This window comes from Perognathus longimembris, chromosome 7 (assembly GCF_023159225.1).
Source record: "Perognathus longimembris pacificus isolate PPM17 chromosome 7, ASM2315922v1, whole genome shotgun sequence".
NCBI classification, from domain to species: Eukaryota; Metazoa; Chordata; class Mammalia; order Rodentia; family Heteromyidae; genus Perognathus; species Perognathus longimembris.
In genome coordinates, this window is record NC_063167.1 from 70,014,254 (window position 1) to 70,033,431 (window position 19,178).

At 42.9% G+C, this 19,178-nt stretch overlaps 1 protein-coding gene and 1 long non-coding RNA gene across 4 annotated transcripts in view; one reads left to right on the forward strand and one right to left on the reverse strand.

Moving 5' to 3' along the window:
• Positions 1–18,644, reverse strand: part of Csde1 (cold shock domain containing E1) — a 44,284-nt gene extending 25,640 nt beyond the window's left edge. For all 3 annotated transcript variants that reach the window (XM_048351832.1, XM_048351831.1, XM_048351830.1), the window contains exons 1-2: positions 18,536–18,644; positions 6,727–7,109 (exon numbers count right to left, since the gene is read on the reverse strand). The gene's annotated coding sequence lies outside the window, so the exon portion shown is untranslated. The remainder of the gene's footprint in view (positions 1–6,726; positions 7,110–18,535) is intronic.
• Positions 11,845–13,165, forward strand: LOC125355454. The gene is made up of 3 exons (XR_007211663.1): positions 11,845–11,881; positions 12,171–12,175; positions 12,406–13,165. It is a non-coding gene; the product is annotated as an uncharacterized LOC125355454 (long non-coding RNA).
• Positions 18,645–19,178: the final 534 nt, after the last annotated feature.

The window sequence follows — 19,178 nt, forward strand, 5'->3', positions numbered from 1 at the left end:
AGAAACTGCAGACTCTGTAACATTCTGACAGCACAGACTTTTCATTTACTTGCTCTCAAGATATTATGGTTCAAATATGTCCAATGAAGTGGCTGTATAAATTAGGAATCTAGCTTAACTTTCTTCTCAGACAGAGCAAAGGAACCGATAACTAAGTCCTAGTCATTCAATCTGATTGAGAAATGATTATCTGTCAGGAGCCAGTGCCTCATACCAATATTCCTAACTCCTCAGGAGACTGAGATCTGAGGATTGAGGTTGAAAAGCCAGCCACGGGCAGACAAACCTGAGACTCTTTATCTCCAATTTACCAGCAAAAAACTACAAAGGGAGGTTTGGTTTAAGGAGTAGAGTGGTAGTCTTGAGAAGCACTAATAAGAGCATGAGGCCCCGAATTCAAACCCTAGTACTAGCAAAAATATATAAATAAAACTAAAAAATGCTGTTGGCAGTAGAGGAAGGAACCAGCAAGCAAACATTATTTATAATGTTCTTAGGACAATTCCTAGATTTGAAATAAACAGAAAAATAGCGTAAGGTATGTGTGGGTATACTACAATATGGACTTGGGGAGTCACACAATTGCTAGCAATGCCCTACCACTTGAGCCACTCTATCTTTGAGGGTTATTTTAAAGATGTAATCTCACAGATTTTTTTTTTTTTTTTTTTTTTTGGCCAGTCGTGGGCCTTGGACTCAGGGCCTGAGCACTGTCCCTGGCTTCTTCCCGCTCAAGGCTAGCACTCTGCCACTTGAGCCACAGCGCCGCTTCTGGCCGTTTTTTTTCTGTATATATGTGGTGCTGGGGAATCGAACCTAGGGCCTCGTGTATGCGAGGCAGGCACTCTTGCCACTAGGCTATATCCCCAGCCCTCACAGATTTTTTAAAGATTTTTGATTATATAAAGATTACTGGTGACTCACACCTGTAATCCTAGTTAAATTACTCAGGAGGCTGAGATCTGAGGATTGCAGTTCAATGGCAGCCAAAGCAGGAAATCTATGACACTCTCATTTGCAGTTAAGCACCAGAAAACCACAGTGGTACAGTGGCTCAAAGTGGTAGAGCACTAGCCTTGAGCACAAAAGCTCAGGGTTAGTGACTAGGTCATGAGTTTAAGCCCTACAGCTGACAAAATAAACAAAGCTAGTCCCTAGACATTCATTTACTGAATTATCAAAGGACAAACAAATGAATTTTGAAGATCTTTCAGTAAACATTAAAATAAAAATGTTTCTAAAAGAAAAACAACTCCAATTTTGGCAATAATAAAAAATTAAATATAAAGAAAATTAGTGCTATTACACCAAAATCATAAGAATAATAAACCATCTATTTTATGGTAGTAAGCTGACATGGCCTTTCTGAGATGCAGCGCAGCAAGTGACATAGAACTGAGGCTACTGCTCAGTGCTAATACTCTAGCATCCACAAGACCCAAGCACCTTAGGGGTACCCAGTCACAGTAAGCTATATAATGGCTATATAAATCCTTAGGAAGTACATGTACAGAGCTGGGTACTGGTGGCTCATATCTCCTCTAATTCTAGCTCCTCAGGAGGCTGATTGGAAAAGAAAAAGTACGTGTGCAAATGTTTATGCTATAATAGGAAATGAGAAAAACCATCCATAGTGTATGATTTCAATTCAATGGAAGAGTCCAGTTGTGCCTCCATGACTCAAATTCACTCGGCCAGAACCCCAGTGTTCCAGTAATAAACCAATCAGGATTATTCCATCTTCTACTCACACAGGGAAAAATTCTAAAACTTAACAAGTTTTAAATTTGTCTATCCATGTCTAATTATTTACTTTTTTTTTTTTTTTTTTTTTGCTGATCATGGGTCTTGAACTCTGGGCCTGGGTCGCTGTCTCTGAGCTTCTTCTGCTAAAGGCCAATGCTCTACCATTTGAGTCACAATGCCACTCCTGGCTTTTTCAAACAGTTTATTGGAGATAAGTTTCATGGGGTTTCCTGCCTGGGCTGGCTTCAAACCATGATCCTCAGAACTCTGCCTGTAGCTAGAACTATAAGCATAAGCCAGTGGCACCCAGCTCTACCTAGTTACTTTTAAAACTAAAAGTCACTAAAAACACAACTAGAAAGACTATGAGGTCAATTTTAACTTGACTATTATCAAGGAACCAGCCTAAAATCTTTTAAGAATAGAAGCCTGGCTTTTGGCTTTTAGTACCACTTTCTCAAGTACAGTTATATTTAACTTCACTCAGACATATCCCTCAAATGTAAAGCCAGAGGGTAAGCAGTCTCCAAGTTCCCCTGAAAAATAAAAAGTGTGTACTTTGTAACTTCTTCTAAACCTGAGGAAAATCCTGTTCTAGACTACTTTCTTCTACTAACAATTAGTTGCAATGGGCAGTTTTAGAAAACTGCTCTATAGGGCTGGAAATATGGCCTAGTGGTAGAGTGCTTGGCTCGTATATATGAAGCCCTGGGTTTGATTCCTCAGCACCACATATATAGAAAAAGCCAGAAGGGGCGCTGTGGCTCAACTGGTAGAGTGCTGGCCTCGAGCAAAAAGAAGCCAGGGACAGTGCTCAGGCTCTGAGTCCAAAGCCCCAGCACTGGCCAAAAAAGAAAGAAAGAAAACTGCTCTATATTCCTCAAACAGTATCTTTTCTGAACTTCCAAGGTTCCTTTCAGCTTCCTGAATATGGTAATTTTTCATACTAACTGCTCAGTACTGATTAAAGTTCTAGTAATTATATAACTAAAAAATACCCACACATAATTTTTTTAAATACCACACTGCAGAAATCAGGTTTTCTCTTTAAGCTTTTCTATAGTCTATCCTTTGTTCCTAAGTAAAACACTATAACCTATTGTTTTAAACCCCTTTTGTTGGTTAATATGGAGCTCCAATTAACATTCACTTTAAGTTTTGGTCTTTTACCTACTCAGTCTTAAATTAATACCCATCTCATGGTTTGTTTTTATTATTGAGTAAGTTGGTTCCAACCAAAAAAACCCTAGAATAAGTGCTCACTAAGCATTCACATCAATAACTAGGACTTTGAAAAAACAAACAGGGCAAGCATAGAATCTGGTGCATACACCTGAAGACCTTTCTAAAATCCATTAGTCATTATTCTTTAATAAATTATCCAAACTATATTTTAACGTAGCAGTATGAAACATTCTTATCAAATGTCCTTATTGAACTATTATCTTTTACTCAAAATGGTTTGTATATTTTTGCTAGAGATGGAGAGAACTACATAATTCCACTGGCTTTGAAAACTCTGGACATTTACAGTCTCTGGTGGTGTGTGTGTGTTCCAAATTACACAACACCTTTTTGATGGGCCTAAGCTTCATTTTCTTTACGTTTCTGCTATGCTTTTAAGTATCACTCACTAATTGATGTCTATTTTGATATGCTAAACATTTTTCATAAACTAACCTTCTTTCCTTGCCTCCCTCTCTTCCATTTTAAGGCTATTTCTACCTTTAGATCCTAATAGGTACTACGTTTTGCCATATTTAAAAACATCCTTTTTAGCCAGGCATGGGTAGCTTATGCCTGTAATCCTAGATACTCAAGGCTGAGAACTGAGGACCACAGTTAGAAGCCAGCACAAAGATGGAAAGTCCAAGAGACTCTTATTTCCAATGAGCCAACCAAAAAGAAAAAAAAAAAGTTGGAATTGGAGCTGTGGCTCAAGTGGTAAAAGCTTTGAGCAAAAAGCTCATGTACAGCATCCAGGCCGCGCGACTAGTATAAAATACAAAACAATATCCACTTTAAAACTTGGGGTTAGGTGGTAGCTGATGGCTCACACCTGTAGTCCTAACTACTCAGGAGGCTGAGATCTGAGGATTATAGTTTGAAGCTGGCCAGGGCAGTTAAGTCTGTGGGAGTCTAACCTCAAATTAACCACTGAAAAGTCAGAAAGGGAGCTGTGGCTTAAGTGGTCAAGTGCTAGCCTCACTAAAAGCTCAGGGATAACACTGTAGGCTCTGAATTGAAGCCCCAGGACTGTGTACTGCCCCGTCTCAAGTAGTAGCCGCAATACAAAAATCAACTAAACAAAAATCTAGCTGTGTGCTCAGGCCCAGAGTCCAAGCCCCAGGACTGGCCAAAAAAAAAAAAAAAAAAAAAAAAATCTAGCTGTGTAATTCATAACTATGAAATCTTAGTATCTAGTCTTATTTTTTTTATTTTATGTATTTTATTTATGTGGTACTAAGGAACTCAGGGCCTTATGCATGCTAGGCAAGCACTCTACCACTAAGCCACATTCCCAGCCAAAGTCTTAAAAATTTTTGTTCTCGGGCTGAGAAAATGGCCTTGTGGTAGAGTGCTTGCCTCATATACATGAAGCCCTAGGTTCGATTCCTCAGCACCACATAAACAGAAAAAAATCAGAAGTGGCGCTGTGGCTCAAGTGGTAGAGTGCTAGCCTTGAACAAAAAAAAGAAGCCAGGGGCAGTGCTCACGCCCCGAGTCCAACCCCCAGGACTGGCAAAAAAAAAAAAAAAAAAAAGAATGAATGAATAAATGAATGACTGAATAAAGGAAATTCAAAAACATTTCTTCTTAAAAGAGTCTTGCTATTTTGCCCCAAACTTATGGACACAAGTGACCCTTGTGTCTCATCCTTTTACATTGTGTGAGCCACATGACCTGCTCCTTTTTTTACCTTCTGAATTATAATATACATAAAAGTTTTTCGGGCTGGGGATATGGCCTAGTGGTGAGAGAGCTTGCCTCGTATACATGAGGCCCTGGGTTCGATTCCCCAGCACCACATATACAGAAAATGGCCAGAAGTGGCACTGTGGCTCAAGTGGCTGAGTGCTAGCCTTGAGCAAAAAGGAAGCCAGGGACAGTGCTCAGGCCCTGAATCCAAGGCCCAGGACTGGCCAAAAAAAAAAAAAAAAAAAGTTTTTCAATTTTTGTTGGGGGCCAGTGGCTCATACTTGTAATCCTAGCCACTCAAGAGGCTGAGACCTGAGCATCATAGTTCAAAGCTTGCCCGGGCAGGAATGTCCATGAGATTCTTATCTCCAACTACTACCAAAAAAATGGAAGTGGAGCTGTGCATCAAGTGGTAGCTTTGATTAAAAGAAAGTGCTCAGGCCCTGAGTTCACACACTGACATACCCCCACACACGAAAGTTTAGAAACTAATGACTGAAAAATTATTCTTTATAATACCAGCCTACAATAAGCATTGTGTTTAAGATTCTACCTAGCATAATGTCATCAGCTTCTTACGAATACATTTGAGTTTCATGACAGATTTCTAGATTCAACATTTCTCAATCTATTTCTTTCTTTCTTTTTTTTTTGCCAGTCTTGGGGCTTGGACTCAGGGCCTGAGCACTGTCCCTGGCTTCTTTTTGCTCAAGGCTAGCACTGTGCCACTTGAGCCACAGCGCCACCTCTGGCCGTTTTCTGTATATGTGGTGCTGGGGAATTGAACCCAGGGCCTCATGTATAGGAGGCAAGCACTCTTGCCACTAGGCCATATCCCCAGCCCCTTCTCAATCTATTTCTAGAAAGAGCAAAGGGTTCTAGTTTGGATAAACAAGTCATTCTCCCCAGCTTTATCTTCATATTTCATTGTTCAACAAGACTTCTCTTTTATTACAAGAATGAGAACAAGTACCCACTATCAATTTTATTTGCTTTAGCCTGTTTCTTTTTCTCTTTTGCCAGTCCTGGGGCTTGAACTCAGGGCCTGAGCACTGTCCTTGGCTTCTTTTTGCTCAAGGCTAGCACCCTACCACTTGAGCTACAGTGCCACTTCTGGCCTTTTCTGTTTATGTGGTATTGAGCAATCGAACCCAGGGCTTCATGAATGCTAGGCAAGCACTCTATCATTAAGCCACATTCCCAGCCTAGGCTGTTTCTTTTAACCCATCTTCAATGTATCCTTCAAATACGGTAGTAAAGTGACCTCATTTTTGAAAAACAAACACTCATTAAGCCCTTATTAGCAACCTGGCTGTCCTACAAAATTTAGCTAAATATACTGGACTCTTCAAAAGCTGGCACCAGCGGGCTTCCCCATCCAGGCATCTCTCCATACCACAAAGCTGGACTCTCTACTGCTCATAACCAGACTATTCCACATATACCACATACTCTCTTCCCCTGGATTCTGCTAATTCCGCACCTTTACCATAAGACTCTTCTTAACAAAGTACTATGTATCTCTAGATGTCTTTCCCTCCAAGGCAACTGCTTCTCAGTCATATCTCTATCATTCTGAATACTTCCTCTCTTTCAGCATATATTAACCATTATCATTTGGTAACAAATTTCTCTAAACCTTAAGTCCTTTAACATCATACCCATTCATACCTGTATTCTAGTGCTAGAAATGCTAGAAACGCTAGAAACCTATCTATACAAACATTCACTTATAAATATGCAACGAATTCCAGCTAGTGGCAGCACAGAAGTACTGGATGGCTCCTTCCTCAGGAAACTAACATCTGGAGAGGTAGGGATGAGGAGAACTGTGGGCACTAAACATGTAGGTTTTAAGTATCCATGGTACAAAGACCAGAACGGGTATGACTATCAGAAACTTTCAAAATCACAAGATATCAATCAGCATATACTAGTATCCCAGTTGTGATCACAGATAATGTCTAATAAAAGACAAGTAGTTTTAGAACAGAAATTAACATTTTTGTATATGACCAAACTTAGAATTATACAATTCTTAAAAGAAAACTACTAGCCTACCTCGCAGTGATAATCAAATATTGCACTTTCAGTATCTGCTGACTCTTCCTTTTTCAGCACAAGTTTCAAAGGATGAAAGTTGCTAGTATTAAAAAAGAGCGAGAGAAAATGATCTACCAAGCTAATAACGAATACAACTGCTGCTGCACCGGGCAATCTCACAGCACAGCACTGAAGAAAACAAAGACTACTAGCAGCGTTGGGAAGTGCTCTTTCAAAGCTGTTGAGTAGGCACAAACTTCTTGTTTCAGATCAAGTGTTGTGTCTTCAACTTAGGTGTACTCTTCTTTGGTCTTGTTGGTGGTTACGAGGTTTGTTCCTTGCCTGATCTGAACTTGAAGCAGCAGTTTCAGGTGGTAAAGTCTGTTCTGTTACACTTCATACTAAAGACAAAAAAAATAAGGACATTAAGGATGGCATACACAACAGAATTGTCAGTAGATATGGGGAAGCAGGACAAACTCATTTAATGATCAAGGATTGTTGGAGTGATACAGATAATGTAGAAGCACTCTCATTTGACAGCATTAAGCATCTGCACATGTAAAGATGATTACCTTTTTTTTTCTTTGCCAGTCCTGGAACTGGAACTTAGGGCCTGAGTGCTGTCCTTGCGCCTCTTTGTGCTCAAGGCTAGCCCTTTACCACTTGAGCCACAGTACCATTTCCAGCCTTTTCTGCATGGGCTGGTTTTGAATTGTGATCCTCAGGTCTCAGCATGAGTAGCTAGGATTACAAGTGTAAGCCACCAATGCCTGGCTGACAACTGTAGTTGTCACATACTTAAGACCTCAAACTAGGTCCTTATTGACTTCTCACCCCAATCATGCCTGAGGTTACAACCGTAAGATTTAACTTAGTTAAGGGTTTTGTAGAAAGTCTAAGTTTCTTCTTGTTAGCGTTTCCAATTTGGCTGAGTTACAACTGGAAGAAAACTAGTACATAGGAAAAAATGCCCCAAATTAATTTGTTGAGCTGAAATCTAGGTATCTACACCTCATATATTATACTAGAAACTGTATTTATTATTTACCACCTCATAAGCACTAAAGCCACATGGGGACAAGAGACAAGTAAAAAACAGAATTTGGACAAAATGAAGCTGGGTGTCAGTAGCTCACGACTGTAACCATAGCTACACAGCCACCCAGGGTCAGAAAGTCAATGAGACTCTCCAATTAACCACCAGAAAACTGGACATGGCGCTGTGGCTCAAAGTGTTAGAGTGCTTGCACCCAGACCCTGAGTTCAAGCCCCACAACTGACCAAAAAAAAAAAAAAAAAAAAGTTGGAAGTTGTACAGTGACTCCAGTGGTAGAGTGCTAACCTTGAGCACAAAGAGATTATGGTCCAGTGCACAAGCTCTGAGTTCAATTCCCAGGGCCAGCAAAAAAAGAAAAAAAAAAAAAGAATTTGAACAGAATGGAACTAGAAAACCCAGCAGCACTCTTAAGAGAAGACAAGAGTATTCTAGGCATGAAATATCACACCAAATCAATTCTAAGTTCCTTGAGATAGGGTCCACACAGCCTGGCATCTAATAAAGTTGTCTGAATGATGATGGCATCAAGTGTGGCTTGTTTTGGAGGAACTCAGTAAAAACAGCCTGGCTACAGGAGACCGGGGGTTATGTGGTATGACAGGCGCAGAGGAACCAGATTTGGTCTAACAGGTAACAGGAGAGCCTCAGTTCATAATGCAAGTAATATATGTGTATATGTATGTGCACATGTGTGCCAGTAATCAAGGCTGAACCTCAAGGACTTGTGTTCTCATTTGGCTTTTTTTTGTTCTAAGTTAGTGCTCCATTACTTGAGCCATGAGTTCATAGCCAAAAATTTCTGGCTTTTTAGCGGCTATTGGAGATAGAGTCTCATGGACTTTCCCTGCCAGATGTGGCTTTGAACGGAAATCCTCAGATCTCAGCCTCCTAAGTAGCCAGGATTACAGGTGTGAGCTACAGGTAAACTCAGTGGGTCTTGAAATCCTCTTAAGAAACTAGAAGGAAATAAATCTCATTTGAAATATTGCAGTAAATAGATGGAAGCAATGCCCACAGAAATTTATAAATAAAAATTGCAGAATTCTACTTTATATTATTTATAAAATAATCTTTTTCTATCAACTCCAATGTTATCTAAAGTTAAGTATAATTTTTTTTTTTTTTTTTTTTTTTGGCCAGTCCTGGGCCTTGGACTCAGGGCCTGAGCACTGTCCCTGGCTTCTTCCTGCTCAAGGCTAGCACTCTGCCACTTGAGCCACAGCGCCACTTCTGGCCGTTTTCTGTATATGTGGTGCTGGGGAATCGAACCTAGGGCAGGCACTCTTGCCACTAGGCTATATCCCCAGCCCTAAAGTTAAGTATAATTTTAAGACTAGGTCTCACTGGTTGCCTTGGCTAGTTTCAAACTCCAGGGCTCAATGGATTCTCTTGCTGCTCAGACTCTCAAATAGATGGAATCACAAAGTCCCTACCATCTCTAGCAAGTAAATGATTTTACACTGGGCCAGTCACCAGTGGCTTGCACCTGTAAGTCTACCTACTCAGGAAGATGAGATCTGAGGATCATGATCTGAAGTCAGCCTAGTCAGGAAAGTCTGAGACTTTTATCTCCAATAAACTACTAAAAACAGCCAGAAGTAGGACTGTGGCTCAAGTGGTAGAGCACTAGCCTTGAGCAAATGCTCACAAACAGGCCCAGGCCCTGCCCAGAGTTTGAGCCCCAGGACCAGCATTAAAACAAACACAACAACAAAACCCAAAACCACAGCAACCAATGATTCAGTTGGGGAGCAGAAAAAGGTTAACTGGCTGAGATATTAATTCATTGAAAAACATCAGAATAACTATGAAGTATGAAGTCAGAGCTAATGAGATAATCTGGACAGAAAAGCAAATTCCAGCAATGGATATTTACTAGTAAAACACCAGAAATTGCTGAACTTTTTTTTTTTTTGGCAAGTCCTGGGGCTTGGACTCAGGGCGTGTGAGCACTGTACCTGGCTTCTTTTTGCTCAAGGCTAACACTCTGCCACTTGAGCCACAGTGCCACTTCTGGCTTTTTCTATAAATGTGGTGCTGAGGAATTGAACCCAGGGCTTTATGCATATGAGACAAGCACTTTTTGCCACTAGGACATATTCCCAGCCCATTACTGAACTTTTTTAGATTAAGTTTCCTCAAACACAAACACAGTAACTAACTGCTGATTTGTGTCGTTTTCTATTCCTAACATTTCAAACTTGATGTTACTTTTTTTTTTTTTTTGCCAGTCCTGGAGCTTGAACTGAGGGCCTGAGCACTGTCCTTGGCTTCTTTTGCTTAAGGCTAGCACTCTACCACTTCAGCCACAATGGCACTTCTGGCCTTTTCTATTTATGTGGTGATGAGGAATGGAACCCAGGGCTTTATGTATGCAAAGCATGCAACTCTACAGCTAAGCCATATTCCCAGCCCCCAATATTGTTACTTTAAATACAAAGCCCTAGTAACCAAAAAATAAAAATTTTATGTAAGTCTCCTGTTAACTAGATAACAATAGTTAAGTCACTTGGGAAAAGCTTTACAACTATGCCCAGCTGGCTTGAAGTGGAGCCACTCTACTTTATTTCCTTCAATCTCCATACTTGATACTTTTTTCCTTTTTTGCCAGTCCTGAGATTTGGACTCAGGGCCTAAGCACCGTCCCTTGCTTCTTTTTGCTCTAGGCCAGCACTCTACTTCTTGAGCCACAGCACCACGTCCGGCCTTTTCTGTTTATGTGGGCTTCATACATGCTAGGCAAGCTCTGTACCTGTCCCATTCCTCCATATTTGACACTAAAAGCCTTAACTCCTCCCTGTGTACTGGGTTCTGAATTTAGGGCCTGGGCATGGTCACTGGGCTTTTACCTGAAGGCTAGCACTCAACCACTTTGAAACACGGTGCCACTTCAGATTTTCTGGTGGTTAATTGGAGCTACTGTATCCTCACAGACTTCCCAGTCTGAGGCTGGCTTTGAACAAAGACCCTCATTTTTCAGCCTCCTGAGAAGCTAGGATTACAGTCATGAGCCAACTGATGCTAACTGTGCTCAGTCTCTTGGGCCAGGCTTCTGGTCCTTTTTGCTCTGGTTATTTTTTTGTTGCCAGTCCTGAGACTTGAACTCAGGGCCTGAGCACTGTCCCTGGCTTCTTTTTGCTCAAGGCTAGCACTCTGCCACTTGAGCCACTGTGCCACTTCTGGCCTTTTTCTGTATATGTGGTGCTGAGAAATCGAACCCAAGGCTTCATGTACACAAGGCAAGCACTCATGCCACTAGGCCATATTCCCAGCCCCTTCTGGTTATTTTTTGAAGTCAGGCTCTTGCCCTTTTCCCCTAAGGCTAGTCTTCCTTCCTTCCTACCACAGCCTGGGTATGGGCCCCTCCTGGGCACCTGGGTGCATAAAGCTCTTTACAAAGTTTTGCTCAGACTGGCCTCAAATCAACGGTCTTCCTGTGTAGCTCGAGTACAGGTGTGAGCCACAAGTGCCCAGCAAATAGTTTCCCCAAAGACATCTTTTGTACTTAGCTCTTGCCAATAAATATATCTGCCAACTTCTAGTCTTCACCATGGGCATTCTGTTCTATACCACCACCAGAATGACCTACAGAAAAACTCTGCTCATCAGGACATTGTAAGTCCAGCAAGATGAAGTAGGAGCCCTTGAGCTCAATAGTTCAAAGTCAGCCTCAGCAAAACAAAACAGAATCCATCAGTGATTTTTCTTAGCACTCTAAATGGGAAGGAGTAAGGGGGTCTTAAACCACAGGTATTGACAGGAACTAGGCCGCTTCCAGTAAGAAACAGAAACCCATGAAACCTGAGAGATTCTAAATTTATCACATTAGGTTAGATCTCAGGCTTTTTTTTTTCGGGGGGGGGGGGGAAACGGGGCCTTGGCACTCACTAGTCCCTGAGCTTTTTTGCTCAGAGATAGCACTCTACCACGTTTAGCCACAGCACCACTTCTGGGTTTCTGGTGGTTAGCTGGAAATAAAGAGTCGCATGGACTTTCTTACCCAGGCTGGGTTTGAACCATTATCCTAAGATTTCAGCCTCTTGAGTAGCTAAGATTACAGGAGTGAGCCACTGGAGCCTGGCCTAGGCATTTTCTTTATTCTCCTCCCAAAATGTCTCTTACTTGTAGCCTGGGTTAAGAACCACCATTCAAGCAGTTCAAACCCCTCTACCACTAAGCTATTCCACCTCAGTCCTATCATCACTTCAACCCCCACTGAGTGAGCCAGCAATATCTATTGCCAATACCAATCTTTCTAGTACCAAACTATTTCTCCACAGTTTACTTCCTTGTTTATGTAAGCTGTTATATTTCAGTTTCTGAGATGCAAACTTAAGTTATCCCTGTACAACATCTGCCCTAGAGCTTCTCAACAGTACAACATAAACTAATATGGCAAGAGGGGTAGTTAATGCACAATACACTAAAAGATGTCACAATTCTAACAATTGTACTAAGTCATATCCAATCAAGATTTCTAAGGAGACTAGGGACATGGTTTCAAGTGGTAGACCACCATTTGCAAGGCTGAGTTCAGACCCCAACACAGCACCCCCCCATAATAATCTTTGAAAAATGTAGACTTAGAATAATGGTTTTACCTTGATACTTTACGTCTATTTACAGACACAAAGAAGTCAAGATTACAAGATGTGTGTGCTGTATGAAAAAAAATCAAGAAAATTTGTTATAAAACATGGAGATTAACTTAATCTAGAGTTTACACTGAGTACTTCAATGTTGTTGTCTATTCACACGAGCAGTCCACAAGAACAACGGGAGTGGTGCAGGGCCAGCCTTGGGTAATAAAGAGCCTTATGAGGATCTGTAAGACTGAAAACTTACCAACAATCTTGATTACTTTGTGGCTGAATTAAGATCTTCATATCTGAGATTTCTAGAGTGACCTCAATGTTTTCCAATAAAATTAACACTGAAGGAATTAAACGTATTGGTCACGCACTTAAAAGAAAACTGACCTTCTACCTTGTGCCAAGATTACTAACATTCAGCTTGTTTTTGCTTAGCCCTCTAGACAAACATACATCTTCCTTCGAGCTGTCCAAAGCTAGACAAAAGACAAGTACAAGAGTAGAAACCAAATTAACAAAGTCTCCCTAGTTGCTAAGCATCACTTCCTTTTTCCTTTGCTCAATATGGAAAGTCTTATTACTTAATAACCATTATGGCATACTGTTTCAGGACTTGAGCTAATTTCTCCAAATGGTCATTACTCATGGCATTTGTCCTAATATTACCACTGGCTTGATTTCTACTTTTACCATATTTCTTCAAAAGACTGGTTAACACAGCAAGCACTGAAGTAATACAGGCTGAAACAATACATTTATGTAATAAGAATTCAACCTAAGATGCTTCACAAAGCCAGGCGTGTGTGTGTGTGTGTGCGTGCGTGTGTGTGTGTGTGTGTGTGTGTGTGTGTGTGTGTGTTGTTCTGGCCTGGGGTTTGAACTCAGGGCCCAAGCACCTGTCCCGGAGCCTTTCTGCTCAAGGCTAGTGCTATGTTCCACTTGAGCCACAGTTTCATCTCCATCTTAACTGCAGATTAAATCTCATGGACTTTGCTGCCCAGGCTGGCTTCAAATCTTGATTCTCAGATCTCAGCCTCCTGAGTAGCTAAGATTACAGGAGTGAATCACCATGCCCAGCTCACAGTTCTTATTTCTTGATGCATTACTTTGTCTTAAAGAATCTAAGATTAGGGCTGGGAATATGGCCAGGTGGCAAGAGAGCTTGCCTCATATACATGAAGCCCTGGGTTCAATTACCCAGTACCACATATATGGAAAACGGCCAGAAGGGGCGCTGTGGCTCAAGTGGCAGAGTGCTAGCCTTGAGCAAAAAAGAAGCCAGGGACAGTGCTCAGGCCCTGAGTCCAAGGCCCAGGACTGGCAAAAAAAAAAAAAAAAAAAAAAAAGAATCTAAGATTAGATAAAGTTTAGATAATTAACTTAATCTAAGTTTTTACCTACTGAGGGGAAATAAAAAACTTAAATTGATGCAGCAACCTTTTTGTGTGTGTTTACTAGAAACAATGTTTGCACTGTTACTCAGACAGCTAATATATTTAAAATTATGTATCCGTCACAGAACTGCTGCTACATACACTAACAGTCCAAAGCAAGACAAACAGCAGTATGTGAAGAAGCTTTAGAAATGCTTTAGACACATCAGAAAACTAACCTGTTGTTCCAACAAGAATACAAACCAGGAAAGGGGTTGGGGGGGGGGGAAGCTGGGAATGTGGCTTAGTGGTAGAATGCTTACCTAGCACACATGAAGCCCTGGTTTCCATTCCTCAGTACCACATAAACAACAACAAAAAAGCTGAAAGTGGTGCCGTGGCCCAAGTGGTGGAGTGCTAGCCTTGAGCAAAAGCAGCTCAGGAACAGTGCCCAGGCCCTGAGTTCAAGTCCCAGGACTCAGAGAAAAAAAATAGAGAGCTGGAATTACATTTGTAATGAAAATTTTCTAGTAGCCAAATTAAACTCAAAAGCAGACTAAAATTAAAATTAATTTTAAATGCTTCATTTAACCAACCATACTCGAAACTTAAGATTCTTGCATCTTGAAATCTATTATTTTACAATTACAATTTCAAGAGAAACTACACTTTAAATGCATTAAGAGCCATGTGTTTGGTTTAGTAGATACCACATTCCATGGGTAGTGTAAACTATGACAGACTGAATAGGGGAGGGAAATGCATGCTTAGGTATGCAAAAAGTAAGGCTGTTGGGCATATTTCCACTAATAATTATGGGAAGCAATTCTGGTGTAAATTTGATCTATGAGTTTATGGTTACAAAAAAACCAATGGACAGTTTAAATGTACACTGTGGGAAAACTGCCCATCAATTTATCTGCAATTTTAAATTTATTTATTTATTTATTTATTTATTTATTTATTTATGCATGCCAGTCCTGGACTAGGGGCCTGAGCACCGTCCCTGGCTTCTTTTTGCTCAAGGTTAGCACTCCATGTCTTGAGCCACAGCGCCACTTCTGGCTTTTCCTGTTTATGTGGTGCTGAGGAATAGAACCCAGGGCTTCATGCACTCTATGGCTAAGCCACATTCCCAGTCCAATTTACTTTCAATTTCACATTAATGCTCTATTTCGTATAAAAGGACATGTTAGCTCCAGACATAGTAGGGCATACTTGTAATACCAGCACTAGCACCACTAAAACAGAAGGACTACAAGTATAAGGGTGCTAGGGCTGCATACTGAATTCTATGTCTGGACTACCCTGTTCAAATATAAACAAGTGACTAATGTGTCAGATTTTTAAGGTCTTGTTTTGAACTAGCCTTTAACACAAACAAGTAAAAAATGTCCAATCAAATGAGCATTTTTCAAATGGTGATGGGAAAAGGGCTTTTACACTAAGACAAGATGGGCACTTAAGTCACACCCACCAAAACTTTTAACTTGTAAAACCATTCTAGCCATTAAATCCTACAAAACACAATTATGTTTTTCAGTATAATAATTATTTTGAAAAATTCTAAAAAGAGTGGGCACAGAAGCCTTATGCTCTGAGAACTGGGGAGGCTGAGGAAAGAGAATGAGCTCCAGGGCCAAATTGGGCTTCATAGTGAGACTATGGGGGAAGGAGGGACGACAGGCAGGACCATGGTTCAATCAAGAACAGCCCAGGGAACTGTGTGACCCTCCAACTCAACAAAACAAGTTGGGAGGAAGGTCCAAGAATGAGTAAGAACAAATACAAGACAGTCTTTGGTCAGGAAGAAAGGAGTGACACTGTACTTAAAAAGTGATTTGTGAAATGGCAACTATTTAAAGATAATAAAAACAGCTGTGAACCAGTGGCTCATCACTGTAATCCTAGCTACTCAGGAGGCTGAGATCTGAGTATGGTGGTTGGAAGCCAGCCTGGGCATGAAAGTCTGTGAGACTCTTATCCCCGAAAAACTACAAAGAAAAAGCCCAAAGTGTTGCTGTGGCTCAAGTGTTAGAGCACTTGCCTTGGGCACAAAGAGGTTCAGGGACAGGGCCCAGGCCCTGAGTTCAAGCCAATGGACCGACAACAACAACAACAAAAGCCAGGTGCTCTGTATCTTTAGGGACTCAGGAGGCTGAGATCTGAGGATCAAGGCTAGCCTCACCTTCAATTCACCATCCAAAAGCCAGAAGTGGACCTAGCCTTGAGCCCAGAGTTCAGAGACAATACCAGGCCCAGAGGTTAAGCTTTTTTGCACACACAAGCACATGCACACACACGTATATATGTATAACTTTAAAAATTACCAAAACTAGAGGATTTAAAGGAACTGGAAGTGTGGCCCAAGTGGTAGAGTATCTGGCAAGCAAATGTGAGGCGGAGTTCAAACCCCGGGACCAACAAATAAACCAGCCCAAATCCTTTTAATTTAGTGGGAGAAGTCAACACAGGATTTTCACTAGGTAACCAAGGTTGGCCTCACAGGCAAGGGTTTTATCTCACTCTCTGAAGTGCCAGGATTAAAGATCTCAAAATAGTACTGCCTTTGTTTTTGTTTTGGCCTTTTTGTTTTGGATGCTTTGATCAAACCCATAGGCATGCCTCCTACCACTGAGCTATATACAAAGCCCTCCCATTGTGTTTTGAAATGACAAAACTAAGAAGGTACAGCAAATCTTTGTTTTTACTGCATTTAACAACAATCTAGAAATCTGTATTTCATTTTGCGATACGGTTCTGAAATTCAACTAAAAAATCCACCCAAAAGAAATTTCCGTATTTCACCTACCTTGACACATATATTTAGCCCCCACAGCAATATGAATCTACTTAATGTTACTGAATGGTACGTAGTGTATTTTCCCACAATTTTCTTTCTTTCTTTTGTGTGCCAGTCCTGGGGCTGGAACTCGGGACCTGAGACTTGTCCCTGGCTTCCTTTTGTTCAAGGCTAGCACCCTACCACTTGAGCCACAGCACCACTTCCGGCGTTTTCTGTTTATGTGGTGCTGAGGAATTGAACCCAGGGCTTCATGCATGCTCGGCAAGCACTCTACCTCTAAGCCACATTCCTAGCCCATTTCCCCCCACAATTTAAAATGAAAAAAAAAAAAAAAAAGGGAGGGGCATTGTAGTGGCCAACCTTTAGATAGGGAAGGGAGCCAGGAATGGGAGAATTCAGAAAAACCAGTCAGCAGTTTTAGCACTCCCAGATTTTTCAACCACATTCGTCTCACAGGTCACTCATGTTGTCAGAGTTTATTTACAAAAGAAGAAAACCTATCTTCTGTCCCTCAAATACTTTACATTTCAACTCAGCTGCTATAAATACTCATCTTGCCGGTAAACATCCAGAGCAGCTGCAAAAGCGCTCAAACTACTCCGGGCTCTTTCATTTCGGCGTCAGAACTAAAAAGAAACCAGGGTGAATGTTTATCTCGGTTCTATGACTCAGGTATATGCCTGTTTAAGTACACAGCTCCTTTCTTAGCGGTACCAACGTTATTATACCATCCCTTGATACAGTCCTGACAGCGTTTGCCTTCTTGTAACTCAAAATATGAACGAGCAGTTTGGCAGCTTAGCACATGGGCAATAACCTGGAACCTACATTTTAAAGAAGAGTAGGTTGGTAGCTCTGGCTACGAACTGCCAATTCATAGCAGCCCCAAAAATTTAACGGCCACAGGGCCTTTGGGCATCCTTCCCTCCCTGTCTCCAAGTTATTTTAACACTATGTATGTACTCATTTTAAACGCGGAACAGGGAAATTAACCCGCCCACTAATGGGAGGCCTGTTTTAGGGAGCGTTTGTAATTCAAGCCAGACAGCAGCCATCTAGAGTGTTCTAAGGGAAGCCTTTAAAGCGAAAGAACCGTAGCACTAGGGTTTCGTACAGATAAAACACGAAGGTAAAGGCCTCCCGAGAGGCAGACTGTCGACAAGGACGAAACCCAGCCTTCCATTGCACAACGTGGGCCGGCGCTTGCCCGGCGCAGGGAGGCGCCGCTCGCCAAGATAGGGGGAGCGGGGCCACGTGCCCCCAAACCGAGGCCGGCCCCCTTTCCGCGGCGCGACGGCAGGGGCGGCTCAGGGGCTGGAGTTCGGCCGTGAGCGACGGGGAAAAGGCTGTCAATCAGCCATGGCCCGGAGGTGTCCCAGAGCCCTTTCCCGGGTGGAGCCGGGTCTCCTGTCCCACACAAAGAGGGCACCGCTGCTGCATTGCGCCCGAGCCTCGTGGCCAGCCCGCGGCGGGTGGCCGTCGGAAAAGGACGGGACACACACACGAACGGCATAGGCCCAGGCTCACGGCCTCTGCGGCCGCACACAAAGAGCCGCGCCACCACCCCCTCGTCGCGCCCGCCGGGACTTGTAGTTCCCGCGGCCCCGGCCACGCCGCAGAGGAGTAGTGGCAGGACTACGGCTCCCAGCAGCCCCCGCGCCCCGGCCCGCACCCGCGGCCTCCATCTTGGCTGCGGCCGGAGCCTCCATTTTCGCTCCCTCCCCCACTTTACCACTACCACCACCGCCACGCGCTCGCCGCTCCCCCTCCCCCGGCCTCGTCCCCTTCTGTCGCTCCGCGATCCGCCGTGAGGTCCAGGCGGAGAACGGGGACGGACGGAAGAGGCCGGGTAGGAACTCGGTGTTAAGTCCTCCCACCCTGAGCTCTAGGAGTTCCCGCCGGGGCTCCAGAGTCTCTCCCGTCAGTCCTGATATTCTCATCCTCTCTCAGCCGAGCTTCGCGCCGTTGCCTAGTTCTGCCCCGAGGTCGTACTCACCCCAACAGCTCAGCGCCCCCTCTCCAGCGCCGCCATAAGCAGCACGGCCCGGTACGTAGGAATAAATCTCGCTTCTCTCGCGAGAGTTGCAGTCTTCCAGCGCGTGCACGGGATGAGGGGGGGGGGAGGCGCGGAAGGAAACGCGCTCTTGATGCGCTTGCGCACAAGCGCTGAGTGACGCCAACCAGTGCTGTGGGTTTTAGGTACCACCAGGTTGGCGGCTGTTTCCCCTGTTTCTCCCTAACCCGAGTGTTTTTTTTTTTATCCTGCTGGGGCGGCGGGACCCGACGGCAGCGAGACTTGGATAAACCCGGAGGGCGACGATTCTGAGAGCAAAGTCAAGAATATCATCCAGAGGACTTCTCTTTCCCAGCAGGAATCCAGAAGTCCTTAAACCTGTTTCTCGTTGCTGGCCAGGCAAACGCGCTTTTGTCTTCTGCATTAGGATGTAATGTCATTAGTTTGGCCTCGGATTTGTATTCTAGAAACTACTTCGTTTGCAGGAGACGATCTGGAATGAGCTAGGCTGTGTGTTCACTTAACCAACAGCCCCACTCCACCAGACTGCTCTGCAGTGACCATCCTGTGCGGATGGGAGTCTCACTACCTTTTGTCCCCGGCTGCCTGGACCCGCAGCTCCCCC